Raw genomic sequence first — 22,271 nt, forward strand, 5'->3', positions numbered from 1 at the left:
TCCCCTCCCTTTTTTTGACCTCCCCACTCCCCTATTTCCCTTGATTTATCCCTTCTGACTTTCTCAGAAGGGTTAGATAAGAGTTTTATGTCCCAATGGATAGTATTGCTATTCTTCCCTCTCCGGGTACACTGAGAGTAAGGTTTGATTATTACCTCTTAATGCTCTCTTCCTCTCGTTCTTATAATAGTATTTGTCCCCTCTCCTTCCCATGCCCTCTTTGTGTGTAATAGGATATCCTATTTTTCTTATTCACTCAAGTTTCTCTTGGTGTCCCCTGATATTCACCCCCTCTTTCCCATCCCCCATGTCATCTTAGATTATTTAGTGTTCCACCCTCACCCTGTGAATTATTCTTCTGATTACTATAATAGTGGATACTTTAATAGTGAATAGAGTTCACTACAGAGAATTATACATAACATTTCTCTACATAGGAATACATATAATTAGATCTTACTGAGGCCCTTAAAAAGGCAAATTTAAGAATTATAAGTTTTCTTTCTTTCCCCTCTGTTTCTTATTTACCTTTTCATGTTTCTCTCTATTTTTGTGGTTGGATATCAAACTTTCCATTTAGCCCTGGTCTTTTCTGTGCAAATACCTGGAATTCTTCAATTTTGTTGAATGCCCATACTTTCCCCTGGAAATATATAGTCAATTTTGATGGGTAGTTGATCCGTGGTTGCAGGCCCAGCTCTCTTGCCTTTCTGAATATCGTATTCCAAGCCTTGCGATCTTTTAGCGTGGAGGCTGCCAGATCCTGTGTAATCCTGATTGGTGCTCCTTGATATTTGAATTGTTTCTTTCTGGCTTCTTGTAAGATTTTTTCTTTTGTTTGGAAACTCTTGAATTTGGCAATTATATTTCTGGGAGTTTTCTTCTCTGAATCGATTGTCGCAGGTGTTCTATGAATCCTTTCAATGTCTATATTGCCCTCGTGTTATAGGACTTCAGGGCAATTTTGCTGGATTATTTCTGTTAGTATGGAGTCCAGGTTTCTATTAATCTCTGGTTTTTCTGGAAGACCAATTATTCTCAAATTGTCTCTTCTAGACCAGTTTTCTTGGTCTGTCACTCTCTCATTGAGATATTTCATGTTTCCTTCTATTTTTTCAGTCTTTTGACTTTGTTTTATTTGTTCTTGTTGTCTTGAGAGATCATTAGCTTCTAATTGCTCAATTCTAGCCTTTAGGGACTGGTTTTCGGCTCTAAACTTTTCATTTTCAGTTATGATCTTTTGGTTTTCTTTTTCAATCTGGTTCACTTAGCTTATCAGTTCATTTGATTTCTGAGCCTCACTTTCCAATTGCAAGATTCTACCTTTTAAACTGTTATTTTCTTGCCAGATCTCTTCCATCTTCCTCAGAATCTCAGTTTTGAACTCTTCCATAGCTTGTGGTCCATTTTCCTTATTTGAGGAGGGTCTGGATGCTTGTTTGTTCTCCTCCTCTGTTTGCTCAGTTGTCTGGATTTTCTCTGTGTAAAAGTTGTCGAGTGTTAAAGACTTCTTTTTCTTGTTGTTTATCTTTCTCTTCTGAACTTCCTGAGTCTGGGTAGCCATCATTAGCCCAGCAGCTTCTCAGCTTTATCCTTGCGCTCGGGGTCTTTTGGCTCCTGAGGTCTGAGTTCTGGTTTTTTCCAAGGTCAAGCCTCCTGGTGGACCCCCTTGCTTGATCCTCTGCGGGAGGTTCCTTTACAAGTCTCAGGGCGCTGCTTCCACAGTCCTATACCTGTCTACACTGGTTCCCCTCTCAGGGTTTCAGAGCTTTAGCTCTTGGCTGTGTCTGCCTCCACCCACACCTCTGCCACTCCTGCGTTTTGCTCCCGTGCTCAGAGTCCGTGAGCGTTCTTTGGCTTTTTGGGGTCCCAAATCTTGCTGCTCTCATGAACAGGCCCTGGAGCTGCCAATGACTCGATGGGTGCCCCAAACTTGCTCTATTTCTTTTTAACTGGCTTCAGCGCTATAGGTGGTGTGTGTGGAGGGGTTGGGGGTGGGGTGGTTGCTCAGCCCGCGATTTAGTGAGAGCTGTTTCACCCCTTTATAGCATGGAAATGTCCTGATTCCATGTACCTTCCACGCTGCACCCTGTTGTGGGGTTCCTCCGTTCATCTGGACTTGTTTTTATGTCCCCTTGAGGAGTTTTGTATGTTTTGGTCAGGAGAGGTTAAGAGCTGCTTTTTACTCTGCCACCATCTTAACCCGGAAGCCCTCCCCACCTGAGGTTTCTTTAAGCAACTGTTAGGGCTTCCTTTAATTCCTTTCACCTGACAATATAACGTGAGAAGACAATAAACCCCATTTGTGTTTAAAACAGATCTGTTAGTTATTTTGTCAGTTAATTAGTAAGAAAAGGGAAGAAGAGGAATAGAACCAACATACTCTGGGCTTGAAGGGAATAAGTCCTAGTCCATAAGCCCTGCTGCTCTTTGCCTGTTTAGATTAATTTATCCTCTCCCTAGAATTTTGTTACCTCAGTGTTATACTCCCTGACTTCGGGCTCATATTATATCCTGCATCTCACTATTACATCCTACCTGCAACCATATTACCTACCTAGCAAGTCCCTGACAACCTCCCTTCCAAATCCCCTTTAACCTAACACCTTTCCTAAATTCACCCATAACAGTTTCCACTCCTGTAGTTCTTCCTCTGAATGTGGGTAGTGTTCTTTTCCATAAATCCCTCAGAATTATCCTGGGTCATTTCATTACTCCTAGTACGGAAGTCCATTGCATTAAATTTTACCACAGTATACCAGTCTCTGTGTACAATGTTCTCCTGGTTCTTCTTCTTTCACTTTGCATCACCTGGAGTCTTTCCAGTTCACATGGAATTCCTCCAGTTTATTATTCCTTTGAGCACAATAGTATTCCATCACCAGCATATACCATAGTTTGTTCAGCCATTCCCCAATTGAAAATTATGCCCTCGTTTTATAGTTTTTTGCCACCTCAAAGAACATGTCTATAAACATTTTTGTACATGTCTTTTTCCCTATGATCTCTTTTGGGTTCAAACTCAGCAGTGTTATGGCTAGATCAAAGGGCAGGCAATCTTTTAATGCTCTTTGGGCATAGTTCCAAATTGCCATCCAGAATGGTTGGATCAATTCACAACTCCACCAGGAGTGCATTAATGTCCCAATTTTGCCACATCCCCTCCAACATTCATTACTCTTCCCTGCTGTCATTTTAACCAATCTGCTAGGTGTGAGGTGATACCTCAGAGTTAGTTTGATTTGTATTTCTCTAATTATTAGAGATTTAGAACATTTTCTCATTTGCTTATTTATAGTTTTGATTTCTTTATCTGAAAATTGCCTATTCATGTCCCTTGACCATTTATCAATTGAGGAATGGCTTGATTTTTTGTGCAATTGATTTAGCTCCTTGTATATTTGAGTAATTAGACCTTTGTCAGAGTTTTTCATTATAAAGATTTTTTCCCAGTTTTCTGTTTCCTTTCTGATTTTGGTTGCATTGTTTTTGTTTGTACAAAACCTTTTTAATTTAATGTAATTGAAATTATTTATTTTACATTTTGTAATTTTTTTCAAACTCTTCTTGGTTTTAAAATCTTTCCTTTCCCAGAGATCTCACAAGTATACCATTCTGTGTTCACCTAATTTACTTATAGTTTCCGTCTTTATATTCAATTTTTTCTCCCGTTCTGAATTTATCATGGTGTAGGATGTGAGATGTTGATCTAAACCTAATCTCTCCCATATTGTTTTCCAATTTTCCCAGCAGTTTTTGTCAAATAGTAGACTTTTGTCCCAACAGTTGGACTCTTTGGGTTTATCATACACTGTCTTGCTGATGTCACTTACCCCAAGTCTATTCCACTGATCCTCCCTTCTGTCTCTTAGCCAGTACCATATTGTTTTAATGACCACTGCTTTATAGTATAGATTACTATCTGGTACTGCTAGGCTACCTTCCTTCATGTTAAATAATAGAGGTGATAATGGGCATCCTTGTTTCACGCCTGATCTTATGGGGAAGGCTTCTAATTTATCCCCATTGCAAATGGTGCTTGTTGATGGTTTTATATATATGCTATTAAATATTTTTAAGAAAGACCCTTCTATTCTTATACTTTCTAGTGTTTTCAATAGGAATGGATGTTGTATTTTGTCAAAGGCTTTTTCAGCATCTATTGAGATAATCATGTGATTTTTGTTTGTTATATTGTTGATATGGTCAATTATGTGGATGGTTTTCCTAATGTTGAACCATCCTTGCATTCCTGGTATAAATCCCACTTCATCATGTTGGACAACCCTCATGATCACTTGCTGGAGTCTTTTTTCTAGTATTCTATTTAATAATTTTACATCTTATTAGGGAGATTGGTCTGTAGTTTTCTTTCTCTGTTTTTGGTCTGCCTGACTTTGGAATCAGTACCATATTTGTGTCATAAAAAGAATTTGGTAGGACTCCTTCTTTGCTTATTATGTAAAATAATTTGTATAGTATTAGAATTAGTTTTTCTTTGAGTGTCTGATAGAATTCACTTGTGAATCATCAGGCCCTGATGATTTTTTTGGGAATTCTTTGAAGGCTTGTTCAATTTCTTTTTCTGATATTGCATTATTTAAGTATTCTATTTCATCTGCTGTTAATCTAGGCAATTTATATTTTTGTAAATAATTATCCATATCACCTAGATCACAATATTTATTGCCATATAATTGGGCAAAATAGTTTTAATGATTGCTTTAATTTCCTCTTCACTAGAGGTGAGATTTCCCTTTTCATCTTTGATACTGTTAATTTGGATTTCTTCTTTCCTTTTTTTAATTATACTCACCAGTATTTAGTCTATTTTTTCTGCTTTTTTTCAAAATATCAGCTTCTAGTCTTATTTATTAATTTAATAATTCCTTTACTTTCAATTTTATTAATTTCTCCTTTGATTTTTAGTATTTCTAATTTAGTTTTCATATGGGGATTTTTAATTTGTTCACTTTCTTTTTTTAAGTTGCATGCCCAATTCATTAACCTCTGCCCTCCTTAATTTGTTAATAAATGCACTGAATGATATAAAATTTCCCCTTATAACTTCTTTGGCTGCATACCATAGGTTTTGGCAAGAAGTCTCATCATTGTCATTGTCTTCAATAAAATTGTTAATTGTTTCTGTGATTTGTTCTTTAACTAACTTATTTTGGAGAGTCATATCATTTAATTTCCAATTAGTTTTTGCTTTGCCTCTCCATGTATTCTTACTAATAATTATTTTTATTGCATTATGATCTGATGAGGTTGAATTTATTATTTCTGCTTTTTTGCTTTTGTTTTCCATGTTTCTATGCCCTAGTACATGGCCAATCTTTGAGAATGTTCCATGTGCTGCTGAAAAGAACATGTATTCCTTTTGTCCCTATTTATTTTTCTCCATATATCTATTAATTCTAATTTTTCTAGGAAAAATTTGGTTTGATTTATCTAGATCTGTAGGGGAAAGTTGAGGTCACCCACTAGTATAGTTTTGCTCTCTATTTCATCCTTGAGCTCCACTAACTTCTCCTTTAGAAATTTGGATGCTATACAATTTGGCGCATACATTTTGAGTACTGATATTTCTTCATTGTTTATGCTGTCTTTTATCTGGATGTAATTACCTTCCCTAACTCTTTTAATCAGATTTAGTTTTCTTTGGCTCTGTCTGAAACCATGATTGCAACTTCTTTTTCTGCCTTCTTTTTATCAGTTGAAGCCCAATAGATTTTGCTCCATTCTTTTATTTGTACTCTATGTATGTCTAATGTATGTCTAAGTACTCCTGAAGTTCTTGAGTTAATTGAATTTTGAGATCTTCCAAAGTCTCTGCCCAATTCATTGGAGCTTCCTCCTTCCATTTCATTTGCTTTTTTTTTTTTTTTTTGCTTCCTGGAAAGAAGTTGTCAATTGTAATTTCTTTTATCTTTTTCTGTTGTTTACTCATATTTTTTCCTTCTCTGTTCTGCTAGTTTAAACAGATGTATTTAATGAACTTTGATGAAAAATCTTCCCCCAACTAGCAATGGATGTTTGTAGTTACATTCTTTGCAGTCTATGGGAGAGGGGTGTTGGAGTTTCCCTGCCCTCTGAAGACTTCTTTTCTGACCAATTGATGGGAATAAGCCTGTATTGATTGGATTAGTCTGTATTCCTTAATGTACCCTGAGGCTAAAACCTCAAGAGGAAAAAAAGGGGGGGTAGTGACAAGATGGAGTGTTTTTGTTGAGCTGTTCAGCAGTAGGGTCCCCCTGCCTCTGTCCTGCTGTTAAACTTGGTTTTCTTTCCTCTCTGAGCTCTCTGTTCTCTATCTTGATGTGGTAAAGCATGTAGGAGTTTTGCTCCATCTAAGCTGCCATCTTCTGAGCATTTTTGCTGTGTTTCTCTGGCTTTCTCCTATAGCCATCTTTATGGTGCCTGTGTTCAACTTCTCGAGACTGGTGCCAGTAAGGCACTCTCTCTGGGCCAGTAAGCCTGCCAGCTCAGAGATTTCAGGGACTGCTGGAGACTCTGCACAGCCTGTGGAAGAGGGGTCCTGGGATTGCCCTTCTGTACCCTCAGACCCAACAGTTCAAGAATTCAAGCCTTTTTCTTGGTGTACCTCTTGAGCTGTCCAGCAGTAGCATCCCCCTGCTGTGTCCTATTGTTAGATTTTGTCTTCTTTCTTCTCGAAGCAATTTGTTTTCTATCTCAGTGTGAAAAGTTAGCAGAGGTCTTAAGATTTGCTCCCTCTAAGCCTCCATCTTCCCATTGTCATTTTGTATTCCTACTTTTGAAACTTAATATTCAGATCCTTGAGTTATTTATCTATTGGAAAATACCCATTGTTTTTATATATTTGAATAAATTTCTCTCATATCTCGTATCTCAGGGAATTATCAGATATCTGCTACAAAAATGTTTTCCCCTGGAAAACAATTTCCTTATAGTTTCTCTAGGCCTTTTTAAAAAAAGATTTACCATAAAGCACTAGAGGGGAAACATATTGGAGGAGGGGTAACAGTGGGAAGACATTAAATGTCCAAGAATGAGATGTAGGTTCAAGTCCAATGTATATCATTTACTAGCTATATGAAGTTGGTAAGTCACTGAACCTCTCTGAACATCAGTTTCCTTATGAATAAATCAAAGTTTGATCTAGAATTCCATGATTTTATGGAAAAAGTAACAGTTTCACAAGTTACAGAGCTTCTTAATTTCTTAAAGTATAATATTAGACCTTAAAATCACCTGCAAGATATTTGAACTATCTTTGTAGTTCCTTCCTGCTCTTTTTCCTTAGCTTTAAGCTTACTATTACCTCAATTCTAGTTCTCCTTCACTGACCATTTGGATGTCTACATAGGGATTGTATAAAAACTCCTTTTCTAGTTTTCAATATTGTGATAAAACATTCTTTAATATAAGGAGGTCATTTTTATTACTTGTCATATACATTCTTGTGATACCTCACCTTGGCACCTAAAGGCAAATCTCATTGCACAGAGGATATTATTGAGAACATGCCCTCCTCTTCTCAAAATCTTCCTTATCAGGGTCTCTACACTTTCTCACTGTGTTCCATCTCCCTCTTTTCCCCACTGTTCACAGTAAACAGGTTTTGATAGTTGTATTTTTTGGTTAGTTCAATCCTTGATAACTGCATTACCTTTTCCCTACCTATTCCATTTATGCTTTGGGTCTTGGGCCCATAGAAAGTCCTCTAAGCTTGAGTCTCCACACTACAACACCATCCTTCTGTTTCTCCTAAACTAACTGGATCTCTAGTCTGAATTTGTGCTCTAGTGAGCCAAGCTCTAGTTCCTGACTATTGGCAGAGTAGAGTGAATCGATACACCCTAAAGCCAATAGAGTCTGGACACTTTTTCTTTTCCTTTGCCAGGGATTCAACTTTTTTGTCCTTCTGCCTCCAGAATTCTTCCCCTAAGGGTGATATCTGAACTATTGTTTATATCACCAATAAAGACAAATCTCATGGGCATAGGGAAATATCACCCTATTCTTGCACTCCTGACAATAATTGGACAATGTCCTATGTCCACAGTGTCTAACTCCCAGGTTTGGGGTATTTCCTCTACACTGGGCTGCTCCTTTATGCTCTGGCAAGGTTCTTTGATTTGAGAACAATTGGTGCTAGTCAAAAACTTCTTCACTGACTTCCAAAACACGTCTTCATTCCTTTTCCTGATATGAGTGAAAGATCAAATCCAAACTCTTCTGGCATATAAAATCCTTTACAATTTGTCTTTGTCTCCCTTTCCACGCTTATTCTTTATTCCTCCTCACATTCTCTTAATGCTATTTTTGTGTGTGATGTGTTGTTCCACTAGAACCACAGCGATTGCCAATCTCCATTGGCATTCAGCTTATAAACTTTGAGAATATTTATCTCCTAATAAAAAAATGGAAATACTATACCCATTACTGTCTGCATTGGATTTCCATAATCAGCAGCACCTAATAAACTTTGTATGGTAAATAAATATTTTGTGACAATAATATTTATGCTAATTTTCATACTTCCCACCATCTGTAAATTTTAGCTTGTACTTAGTCTTTATTTTCTCATTCACTCTCTTTTATCTAATTAATTATGTTCATTGTGCCCATAGCTTTTTTTTTTTTGAAAGAAGTTACTACAAGTGATTCTGGATATTTTCTTCAAAAACATAAGCTCTAGATTTCCCCACAAATATGAAGATATAAAGTGTTTTGGCATAATTCATGTTCTCATCTTGTTTTTAATTAGGAAACATTTTTGATTTCATGTCAACTGTTAGTATTCAACAGGGGGTTAATGTTAATGATTTGATAGCAGATTAGCAAGTGGTAGGCTTAATTACTAAAAATAATGATTAGATTGGGTAGAGCACCGAAACAGGTGATTTTGCCCAAGGCTAATTGAAAGATACATGACTTATACAGACTTGAGCTAAGAAAATGAGCACATTTATTTAGGAACAATTTTTGGTTAGTGATCATTTGCTTTTATGCCTCTATATTTCATAGCTTATCATCAGTCAGAAAATGATCCCTTGTGTTAGACCAATTCAATTTCTACCCTTGACTATTTTGAGAGGAGTCTGAAGAGGGTAAGAGATTATGGGATCATGCCCAAAGATTTCATATAGCAGAGACTTAATGAATTAACTGAAAGTCAGGCACAGGGTTCCAAAAATATTTAAAAAATAATTACTCATACTCTTCTCTAATGTAATTATGGCTAAAGAAATCCTAATTTTCTGGCTCCTGTGCCTACATTAGACTGAGAAGAAATATCTTTTAGAGATGGAAGAAAAGTCCAATTCATCGATAAGAGCAGTTCATTTCTGATTTCTTCTGAGAAGAAGCTACTCTATAAAATATTACCAATAGTTTAAAAATTCAACTTAACATTTATTGAGGACCTATTTTATGCAAGGCACTGTGTCCTTGGTGATAGGTACAACAGTCCCTGTCCCCAAGGAACTTATATTTTAACTGGAGTGAGGGATTACAAGGATGTTTTGTACAAGGTATACAAAAGTAAATACAATGCTTCAAAATGAAACAAAGCAAACTGAAGAGTGAGACGGTAGGTATAAGCAGGGTAGTGAGGGATTAGGAAAGACTTCTTGTGGGAGGTTATGTAAAAGTCAATGGATTATGAGAGACTGAACAAAGGAGAAAGAGAGGTAATGATCAAAGGGTCAATCTTTTAGAGGAGAGAGGAGGAGGATACTATTAGATTTATAGGAGTGCTCTTTGAGGTTAGCCTTGGCAAAGGGAGAATCTACCTTTTTTTAAGAGACTTGAGCAAAAGAGAGAATGGGAATGATGGAAAAGATGTTTGAGCAGTATCAATGAGAGAAGGTGAACCTCTTAAAAATTGTCTCTATTTTTTTTTCAATAAAATTGGAGATAAGGTTGTTAGCTAAGAGAAAATTGGGAGTGAGTGATATAAGAGGCTAGAGAAGAGTGGAGAAAATTTGGAACACATTTCAATGGGGCAGGGCTTAGGGTAGAGTGGATGCTATGATTTCATTTACATGGGTTCTCCTTCCAGCAGTGCATATATAAGCAGTCTTCATTAAATGGGAAAAAATGTCAGCACCTATCATCAGTCTTCTAGTGATGAGCCTCTTCAGATAGGCTGGTTCTCCAGTGATATATAGTGACACACTGTCAGTATCTTACCTGAAACTTTTCTTGCTTGATATATGCTATGGCATTGAGTTCCCAAGGTTCAGGCTCCCCAAACCTTTGCCTACCCTATGACAGTTTATAATTAGACTTCAGAGTTATATTTAAAAGAAAAATAATGGCCAAAGTTCTCATTATTTCACTTTATGGACTTAAAAAGTAGGCCATGTGTATTTTCACATCAGATCTTGACAATAATCTTTTGAGGCATGTTTGATGTTATTATCCCAATTTCGCAGATGAGGAAACTGACTCAGAGGGGGAAGTAACTTCCATGTGAACTGGAAAGACCTCTAGGAATTGATGCAGAGTGAAAGGAGCAGAGCCAGAAGAACATTGTACACAGAGGCTGATACACTGTGGTAAAATCGAATGTAATGGACTTCTGTACCTGCAGCAATGCAATTATCCATAACAATTCTGAGGGATTTATGAAAAAGAACACTATCCACATTCAGAGGAAGAATTGTAGGAGTAGAAACACAGAAGAAAAACAACTGCTTGAACACATGGGTTGATGCGGACATCATTTGGGAAGTAAACTCTAAAGGTACACCCTAGTACAACTATCAATAATATGGAAATAGGTCTTGATTGATGACACATGTTAAAACCAGTGGAAATGTTCGTTGGCTATGGTGGAGGGATTGAAGGGGAGGAGTGAAGGGGAAAGTAAAAACATGAATCATGTAACAATGGAAAATTTTTCTAAAAAAATAAAATTAAAAAAAGAAAGATAAAAAATAAAGTAGAACTCTAATTTGACTTCCTTGCCCTTTCTCCATTTGCTTTGTATCCTATGGCTTTAGATCTTTCAGAACCTTTTTCTAATGCTGTCCTCTTCTTTCTCCATTCACTAAATTTCATTACTTGTAGATTTAATTGGTCCCCAGTGCCATTTTTAAACCTTTACTGTGCCACAATGATACAATCTCCTTTTCTCCCTTGGACTATCTGACATCTGATAATAATATTCTCTCCTGATTCTTATCATTACCATTTACTTACCTCCTAGTCACTTTCCCATCATTTTTTCATGGTTTTGTCATCTCTCTCAGTTTTTTTCCCCTGGTCTCCTATCCCCTTTTCCTATAATTATATTCAGTGACATATATGTATATGTATCTGTGTGTTTGTTTACTTTTCTAAGAATCTGTTCTCAAAATATGTAGATTTCTAATTTTTACATCTGAATCCAATGAAGTAGCCAAGAAGGTGGTCATACCTTATTATCATCTCAAATTATTCCATTTCTATTGAAACCTCCCTCTCTGACCACAACCTGTCTTTTCTACACCTGCCATTCTTTTATTCCTCATTCTTTGCCCTCAGAATGACTTTTCTTCCTTACTTTTTCTCAATTCCCCAGCATATTGATTCTTTTATTTTGAATCACTATCTTCCCTATCAAATCTGGATCCTATGGCTAGCAATTTCAAGAATGCTCTCACCACTTTACCTTTTTTGCCCCTTTTATTGTTAACTTGCATTCCTTTAACATAATATCTTTTGTCAACTCTGTCCTCTCTGCCTAAATTACTCCCTAAAGGTTCAGCAGTGCTGGAGGAAATCATAAAACTACAAAATTTGTAGTGTATTGTATAACCTAACTTCAGGTATTTCTGATTATTGTATTGAAACTCTTTTATCATTTTTGAAGGATTCTATCATACACTCCAGTAGAGTTATTTTGTTTTCCATTCTCTTTGAGCTTCTCAATCCACCCTATCACTCTTCATAGATACCATCCCTTTACATGTTACAGATTGGATTTAATCAATCCAATGTGGTCTCTTCCAACTTCTTTTCTAATTTCGTCACATTTTCATCTATCTTTTTTTTTAATCCTTAGCCTAAAAGAAAGAAGTAACCTTCTTTTCTGCTGATACTAACCCATTTGTCTGCATTTTCCAGCTCAGTGATTCCCATATTTTTGTTCTCCAAACTCCTTTTTTATGAAATGAACTTCTAGCATAATTTAATATTTAACATATTATTCTGTTAAATTTATTCATAAAACTCAGAGAAAACCTGTAATGCTTCAAACACGAATATGCTCATTGTCACAATGAAAAGTATATTTGCAACACAGATGGGCAGGGATTTACTTCTTAAGGCACCATTAAAGAATTTTTAGTGCAAACCCCTTGAATCATTCTTGCAAATTCCCAGAGTCTGTAAACCACTACATGGGAAACACCTCTCTAGCCCATTCATTCATTTATTATATATTTATTGTTCCTACTATGTGCTAGGCATCAGAAATCTTCAATCTTTTCATTACTATTGACTTTTCTCCTTAGCCTTTAAATATGCTCAGATCTCTCTTATTAAGAAAACAAAAACAAAACAAACAATAACAAACAAAAAACAACCAGAGCCTTCCCTAGATCCTCCTAGCCCTTTAAGCTATTATCCTTTGTTGATTATCTTCCTCACAGATTATCTTTTTTAGGGAGAATAAACTGAATTCCCTAAATTCAGTCAATTTGCAATCCCTTGCAATCTGTTTTCTCTCCTTACCAATGAACTGAAACAATACTTTTCAGGTCCATTAAGTTTCTGCTGTTCTTGAAACCCAATGGACTTTTTCCATTCTTATCCTTTTGTCCCCTCTGCAGCACTTAGAACTTTTGACCAAACTTCATCTTGATGCTCTCTTCTCTCTATTTATCTTCTTTTTCTCCTTCTCTTCCTTTACTAGCCATTGTTTCTCTTTTTCTTACTGTTTCCTTCTTTTATTGCTACCCCTTAAATATGGATGTTTCTGAAGGTTTGTTCTAGGACTTCCTGTCTTTTCACAGTCTCTCCTTTGTTAATAATCATGCATCAATGTTGCTATTTCCTTTATGAAGCTGACTTTCAAATGTACATCTCTAATTTTAACCTCTCCTTTGAGTTCCTTTCCTACATTTATAATTATCCCTAGGTAATTTTCTTTATATGGCTTGTGGACACTAAAACCTTAAAATGCTCTCAATTAAATTTCTCATACCCTTCTCCTATCCCAGAGCCAAACTCCCTGCCCTTCATTTTTATACAAGTTTCTGCAATTTTCCTCTATTTTATTTGTGGTTCTATCATTCTGTTTATTACCTAGGTTCAAAATCTTGGAATCATCTTCAAGTGAAAACTCCTTATCCAGGCATTCAAGATCTTACACATTTGACCTCAACCTACATTTATGGTCTTTTTTTTATTATATGTGATTTCCCTCAACCCTTTGTTTTAATCATGACTACCCTTTACCTTATTCTGCAGACTTGGAATCACAGGATAAGGATAAGACTGAGACATTTAGTTGAGCCTCATGAAGCTTTATTGTAGGTGCCAGTCACTCTCAGACCTTAAAAATAGGAATTGAACTCCCACTTTAGGCTTTCAGTATATTAGGTTTAAAAGAAAAAAACAACAACCCTACAAGATGCTTTCTCTCTGTGATGCCAAATATGGCCAGGATGGGATTAGAGAGATAAAGTCACATAATCAAAGAGAGGAAAACTTTTTCTTGATTTGTTTGAATTTGAAATATTATAAATGAATCAGAGATTCCAAGGTATAGTAGCTTCTAAAGCCATCTTAGTAGATTTTGGAGGTTTGGAGATTAAGGAGATGGGAGATTAAACATTGAATAAAGAGACTGATCATTTTAAGATTGCAAGGGAGAATTTCTCAGAATTCAGGTAATTCCAGAAGCTAATCTCTTTCTCTTTGTCCTATTTGGGAAGGTATTTAGCAGAAGCTTAATGTTTGCTGAAATATTTTAGTGAGTTTTGGGGTACTATTCTATAGAATTTGTTTTAGGGAAAAATAAGAATTAAATTTTTTAAAAGTTTCAGGGATAAATAAAACTTAGATCAAATTCCCCCTGAAGATAGACAGATCTATTATTTTAATGTTCTTAAGGAAGGCAGCTGAGTTGAAAGTAATACCAGAATGAATTAAAAACAAATAGGCATGCTATTTGTATTCTAAAACTTATTGGAGCAGCTAGATGGTTCAGTGTATGGGGAGCTAGGCCTATAGACAGGAGGTCTTGGGTTCAAATTTTACCTCAGCCTCTTTCTAGCTTTATGACCATGGGCAAATTACTTAACCTCAATTACTTAGCCTTCAGCCCTCTTCAGTCCTGGAACCAATATTTAGTATTGAATTGGAACTTAATAGCTGTCTCTTGTTAATTCTTTCTTGACCATTAAAAGAGAAAAGTTTGTTTCAACCAGGAGCAATTTAAAAAATGAATAAATTTTAATTAAGAAATAGAATTGAGGTCTATAAGTTTGACCTTCCTGGTTAAGATGGAGGCAGAGTAAAAAGCAGCTGCTTAACCTCTCCTAACCGAAACATATAGGACTCCTCAAGGGGGCATAAAAACAAATCCAGACGAATGAAGGGACCCCACAACAGGGCGCAGCATTGAAGTTATGTGGGTTTGGGGCATTTCCATGCTATAAAGGGGTGAAACAGCTCTCACTAAATCGTGAGCTGAGCAATCCCCCCCCCCCCACCACCCCACACCACCTACAGTGCCAAAGCTAGCGCAAAAGAGTTAGAGCAAGTTTGGGGCACCCATTAAGTCATTGGCAGCTCCAGGGCCTGCTTCTGAGAGCAGCAAGACATAAGACCCCAAGAGGCTAAAGAATGCGTGGACTTTGAACACAGACCTTGAGCACAGGCATGAGTGAAGGTGCAGATGCAGGTGAGGGTGAAGGTTCTGAAACCCTGAGTGGGGAACCAGTGCAGACAGGTGCTCAACTGTGGAAGCAGCGCCCTGAGACTGTTAAAGGAGCCTTGGGCAGAAGATCAAGCAAGGGGGACCACCAGGTGGCTTAACTCAGAGAACAACTAGACCTGAGACCTCAGGAGCCTAAAGAGTGCAGAGAGACCCTGAGTGTGAGGATAAAGCTGAGAAGGTGCTGGGCTAACAATGGAAAGCCAATTGAGAACCCCAGAAAAGAAAGATCAACAAGAAGAAATCTTTAACTCTCGACAACTTTTACACAGAGAAAATCCAGACAACAGAGCAAACAGAAGAGGAGAACAAACATGCAATCACATCCAAACCTGGGCCTGATGGATTCATAAGTGAATTCTATCAAACATTCAAAGAACAACTAATCCCAATATTATACAAATTATTTGATATAATAAGCAAAGAAGGAGTCCTACCAAATTCCTTTTATGACACAAATATGGTACTGATTCCAAAGCCAGGTCGATCAAAAACAGAGAAAGAAAACTACAGACCAATCTCCCTAATGAACATAGATGCAAAAATCTTAAATAGAATACTAGCAAAGAGACTCCAGCATGTAATTAAGAAGATCATCTACCATGAGCAGGTGGGATTTATATCAGGAATGCAAGGTTGGTTCAACATTAGGAAAACCATCCCCATAATTGAAAACATTGGAAAGTATAGGAATAGAAGGTCCTTTCCTAAAAATAATAAACAGTATATATCTAAAACCATCAACAAGCATTGTATGTAATGGGGATAAATTAGAAGCCTTCCCAATAAGATCAGGAGTGAAACAAGGATGCCCATTATCACCTGTATTATTTAACATTGTACTAGAAACAGTAGCAGTAGCAATTAGAGAAGAAAAAGAAATTTAAGATATCAAAATAGGCAATGAGGAGACTAAGCTATCACTCTTTGCAGATGATATGATGGTCTACTTAAAAAATCCTAGAGAATCAACTAAGAAGCTTGTAGAAATAATCAACAACTTTAGCAAAGTTGCAGGATACAAAATAAATGCACATACATCATCAGCATTTCTATATATTTCCAACACATCACAGCAGCATGAGGTAGAGAGAGAAACACCATTTAAAATCACCCTAGACAATATAACATACTTAGGAATCTATCTACCAAAACAAACACAGCAATTATACGAAAACAATTACAAAACACTTTCCAAACAATTAAAACTAGATCTAAACAATTTGAAAAACAATGATTGCTCGTGGGTAGGACGAGCTAACCTCATAAAATGACCATTCTACCTAAATTAATTTACCTATTTAGCACCATACCTATCAAATTACCAAAAAACTTTTTCACTGAATTAGAATAAACTATAACAAAGTTCAATTGGAATAACAAAAGATCAAGAATATCAAGGGAGATAATGAAAAAAATGTTAAGGAAGGTGGCCTAGCAGTACCAGATGTTAAACTATACTATAAAGCAGTGGTCATCAAAACGATATGGTACTGGCTAAGAGACAGAAGGGAGGATCAGTGGAATAGACTTGGGGTAAGTGACATCAGCAAGATAGTGTATGATAAACCCAAAGAGCCCAACTTTTGGGACAAAAATCCACTATTTGACAAAAACTGCTGGGAAATTTGGAAAACAATATGGGAGAGATTAGGTCTAGATCAACATCTCACACCCTACACCAAGATAAATTCAGAATGGGTGAATGACTTGAATATAAAGAGGGAAACTATAAAAAAATTAAGTGAACACAGAATAATATACCTGTCAGATCTCTGGGAAAGGAAAGTTTTTAAAACAAAGCAAGAGTTAGAGAAAAATACAAGATGTAAAATAAATCATTTTGATTATATTAAATTAAAAAGCTTTTGTACAAAAAAAAAGCTTTTGTAGCAACCAAAATCAGAAGGGAAACAACAAATTCGGAAAAATCTTTATAAGAAAAAACTCTGACTGGGGTTTAATTACTGAAATATTCAAGGAATTAAATCAATTGTAAAAAAAAATCAAGCCATTCCCCAATTGATAAATGGGCAAGAGACATGAATAGGCAATTTTCACATAAAGAAATTAAAACTATCAATAAGCACATGAGAAAGTGCTCTAAATCTCTAGTAATTAGAGAAATGCAAATCAGAACAACTCTGAGGTATCACCTCACACATATTGGCTAAAATGAGAGACGGGGAAAGCAATGAATGTTGGAGGGGATGTGGCAAAATTGGGACATTAATTCATTGCTGGTGGAGTTGTGAACTGATCCAACCATTCTGGATGGTGATTTGGAACTATGCTCAAAGGGCTATAAAAGAATGGCTGCAAAGAGATCATAGATAAACAGACTTGTACAAAAATATTTATAGCCATGCTTTTTGAGGTGGCAAAAAACTGGAAAATGAGGGTATGCCCTTCAATTGGGGAATGGCTTAACAAATTGTGGTATATGTTGGTGATGGAATACTATTGCACTCAAAGGAATAATAAACTGGAGGAATTCCATGTGAACTGGAAAGACCTCCAGGAATTGATGCAGAGTGAAAAGAGCAGAGCCAGAAGGACTTTGTACACAGAGACCAATACACTGTGGTAAAATCAAATGTAATGGACTTCTGTACTAGCAGCAATGCAATGACCCAGGACAGTTCTGAGGAACTTATGGTAAAGAACGTTACCCACATTTAGAGGAAGAACTACAGGAGTGGAAACACAGAAGAAAAACAACTGCTTGAACACATGCATTGAGGCAGACATGATTGGGGATGTACATTTGAAAATTCCACTCCAATGCAATTATCAACAATTTGGAAATAGGTCTTGATCAATGATACACGTTAAAACCAGTGGAAATGCACATTGGCTATGGAGGGGGGGGAAGTCGGTGTGTGAAGGGGAAAATAAGAGCATGAATCATGTAACCATGTTAACTTTTCTAAAAAATAAAAATTATTAAAGGAAAAAAAAGAAATAGAATTGAAGAAGAGTTCATGAAGAATGACCACCACCACATCCCCACTGTCACTTGGGCTTCCACCTTGGATAGACAGTCATACTGATGGGAAGGGGAGGTCATGATCTGGACTAGGATGATCTATTGGGAAAGCTGAAGTAGAACTTTCAAAGCTTACAGAAATAATAGTTTTGGTAATCCAGAAGCAAGGTCACTAAAGAAAATTAAAATAAACCATGAATTTGTAAGCTCTCAGGAAACCAAAAAAGTAATAGTACTGCAATTAACTGGGTTGTTTTAAAAAATTGTGCTAAAATATGAGGAGAAAATTTTATGGAGTAAAGAATAGTTATTTAAATAGTTTAGGGTATGATTAGGAAGTACAATACTCTGATCCAGAGAGACCATTCTGGGGCCATGTTCCCTGGTCTTTAGGATCTCATAAGCACCAAAGCAAGAAGAAGGGAACATGAGGCTGCTACTTTAAACCGCTTCCCTCTCTTTCTCCTGAGGTTAAAACAGTAAAGCCTCAGGACAAAAAGTATGGGGTCAGATAAGAACATGAAAGAAATTGATTTGGGTATTGGGTGATTTCTGAAAGAAAATAAATTATAAACATAGGGAAAGGTGAAAGTACTACTGTGAACCCTTGACATTTTAACTCTGCTATAAATTTTAAAGTTCAGGAATGGCTCTGGAAAAATTAAGATTTTCATTTTGTGGTTTTAAATTCAAAAAACAGATTAATAATAATTTACTACTTGAGAAAAAAGGAAGTTATACAAAATCTTTAACTTTTATCTTTTTTGCCCTTATTTGTGATGTTTCTTGAGACTTTGTGTTTAGGCAAAGTCATAGGATCTTATCAGTCCTACTCACCATATGTTGCGAAATCTAAAGTATTGAAGTTTGAAAATCTAGAATGGGGAAAATAGAATTCCTTCTCCTACTCCTTGTCAAAGAGGGGTTGGAGTGGGATGGGGAGAGGGTGGTGGAATGTATACATTTAATGTAATAGTGAGTTTCCATATGAGAATTTTTAGCTATCCTTTAGAGCAATTATGAAAATAGCTAGTGTTTTAAAAATGTAATTTCTATACATTAATAATATGAGTTAACATCATATTCACTGCACGTGAGAAACCTCAGAAAGTACTTAGTTTTAAGTTATAAGTGAAGGATAAATGACATTTAATTAGGGAAACATGAGAAAGCTAATAATATTCAAGCATTATTTTAATTAGCAAAATCCATTATTTGAGGTAAACTGTCATGAGACTGTAATTCTGATATTGAATTCTAAGTGTGTTTGTTTGAAGAGTTATTAAGCTATTAAAGTTATTAAACTTTAGCATGAATTGGCTCAGTTTCCCCATTGTACTATTTCCTTTCTGAGTAGGGAATTTCCCCATCTAGTTCATCTTGAGCCTGGCTATATACCATGTGAATAATGTTGAGCTTTACTATATGATTGGTTGTTAGAGATGACTCAAATCTGGAATCAAACAGACCTAGAGGAGTTTCATTCCTGTTATAGTATATGTCAGGTCAGTTTATGATCTTGGAGGGATGTCTTGACACTGTTATGACTATATTCCTCCTTTTCCTTTCCTAACAAATTTCTATAATCTGTTCAAGTTTTATAAGTACAACACTGAGCTTATTAATTAATAGTTTGGCATTGGAATATATTCAAATAACTATGATGCAAGTATGAAAAATCTTACAATTTAAATTGTTAAAAAGACAAAGAAGTGATATGAATTTTATAATTAAATGTAATAATACATTTTGAGAAAACAGTTTTGGATTGTTTTCTTTAAGAACTACATATATACTTATATATCATATATATATACACACACACATATATATATATACACACATACGTATATGTATGATTGGATTTCAAATGTATTTGGTTTGGAAATTTGAGCTTTGATTTTGTTTTAGTAATAAGTTCTCAAAATTTGATTAAGGATTTTACATATAAAATTTAATTGATAATTGTAAAGAAAGTGAAGTTGTTTTCTTATTTTAAAATATCTTCTGATAATTTTAAAAGACGGAAGTTTTTATTTGCAAGTTAGACTCTCAAAAAATCTTTAAAAAAGATTCTTAAACAAGGTACAGGATTTAGATAAAGAAAGAAATAATAGCAAATACTATATAAAGACTTAAATTCTCTGAAATATCAGAATTAGAAAAGTAAAAAAGTAGGTTCTAAATCATATTGAATCTTATTACTGGCAGATTTTAGCAAAATTATCAGTGCATCTCTATAAGTTATTTAGAACCAGCAAAGCAGAGTCCCCTTCAGAACTGTCCTAAAATGAGTCCAATTCCTATTTCTAGGGATTACATGACTTCACGGGACATCTGGGACTCAAGACAAAATGTGAGGATTAAATGGATACTGGGAGTGGGTTATTAGTTCATTATATTATTATATTGGTTTTTTATTTATATTTATTGCTTATCTTGGTGTCATGTAAATCTCTACTTTCAAAATTAGTCCATTTTCAGCCCTTTAAGTAGTTTGATCTGTAGCCTGACTTAGTTAACCTATAGAATCTATTTAATAAGGTTTGTATAACATAATTATTGTTCTTAGAGTCTATGCTAGCTCTTGTACTAAGCTAAGTGAGCAGATAGGTGTTTCCCAGTGGTCTTTTTTGGTATATAATGTTAATTGTCAGCATGAGCACATTAAAAACCTTAAAGATTTGGCTTATAGATAAGTGATCCATGGAGGGTGTCAAGGATGGGATGACTTCTTCCCCCATGCAGCAAAGGAGCGAATTTAGAAAACTGAGGGAATTGTGTAAACCAAAAAAAACTATCTTGCAAAACTGACTATTTTGAGAGGTAAGATTCTTTTTTACTCTAAATTCTTCATTGATAAGCAGGGGAATTAAATGACATGCTGTTTAACAGATGGGAAAGTCCACCTGCTCACTCTCTCTCCTGAGCTCTTAAAACTCATCCTTTTCCCAATTTAGAAAATCCCTAATCTTTCCTCCAACAAAATTATATTACTTTATCATGTATCCTGGTTTATATATTGTTAATTTTTTAATGCATAAAAATCAATCTCTCACTGTATTCAGGGTGCAATGTCAGGCTGAAGAGGTCTGGTCCCATTTGTTAAGCATCACTTAATAAGTTGACATACTCAGAAGCTTGGCCCTTTGTTTCCTTAGTCATTTCAGATTCATTTGTCACACTTACAACTCTTTTCTTACCTTCAAAACCACCAGCCCATAATAGTTATTTTTTATTCCTGTTCCTTTTCCTGCACATGTATATTATCTTTTAGGAAGCATTGCCCAAGAGATAACAGGATTGAGCTAGCTCCTTGGGGTATCTACTTAGAACCTTGTGCAGAAGTTGGCTTGTGAGGAATGAGTCTCTTTATTCAGTTCTGTGGCTGTTTAAATGTTGGATTAATCCATCTACCATCTTTTAGCCCCATAATAGTAATTTCCACAAGAACAGATATGTTATTGGACTAAATCAGGCAGCATAATATAGTGCATGGTGTTAGACCTGGAGTAAGAAAGACCTGGTTTAACATGTGACACTAGCTGTGTGACCCTGGACAGACTAACTTTTCTGAGGCACAGTTTCCTTTTCTGTAGGGCAAATAATATATATATATATATATATATATATATATATACATATATATATAAACATTTTGTAAACCTTAAAGCATTATATGAATAAAAATATTATTAAAATATTAATTTGATATAGAATACAGTTGCCTTAAGCCTACTATGACTAAATTTCATTTATTCCACCCCATTTCTTTTTTAAAAAATTATTTATTTGTTAAATTAAATATTAAAATTTATTTGTTTGTTAAATTAAAATACTAAATAACTGCCACAATTCCTTCCCTCCCCCTTTAAAGAAAGCATTATTTGATTATATATGTGTAAAACTAAGTCTTGCTTATTTCTGTTTATCAGTTCTTTCACTGAAGGTGGATATATACAAGTCATTTTAAAAAAACCTTTACCTCCCATTTTAGAATCAATAATGTATATTGTTTCTAAGGCAAAAGAGTTTTAAAGGCTAGGCAGTGGGGGGAGGGGTGTTAAATGACTTGTCCAGGGGTCACATAGTGGTGTGAAGGAAAATATCTTCATCCCACTGTGCTCCAGTGGTGGGTATTGCAGAGTAATGTGATATCTAATGGCCTGGCATGCCCTGACATCCCTTGGCATCAACGCCCAGTGTTGCCATGGAGGGAGGAGCTAAAGGGATTTAAACACTTCCACAATAGAGATATATTTGCTCTGCTGCTGCTGTGGGTATAGGACCTTATCCAGCCAAAAGAAGAACCTATTCTATTTGGACTAGTCTTTTCATAAGGGAAGTCTTCTCCCCTCCCCT

The sequence above is a fragment of the Gracilinanus agilis genome, chromosome 3 (genome assembly GCF_016433145.1).
Source record: "Gracilinanus agilis isolate LMUSP501 chromosome 3, AgileGrace, whole genome shotgun sequence".
NCBI classification, from domain to species: Eukaryota; Metazoa; Chordata; class Mammalia; order Didelphimorphia; family Didelphidae; genus Gracilinanus; species Gracilinanus agilis.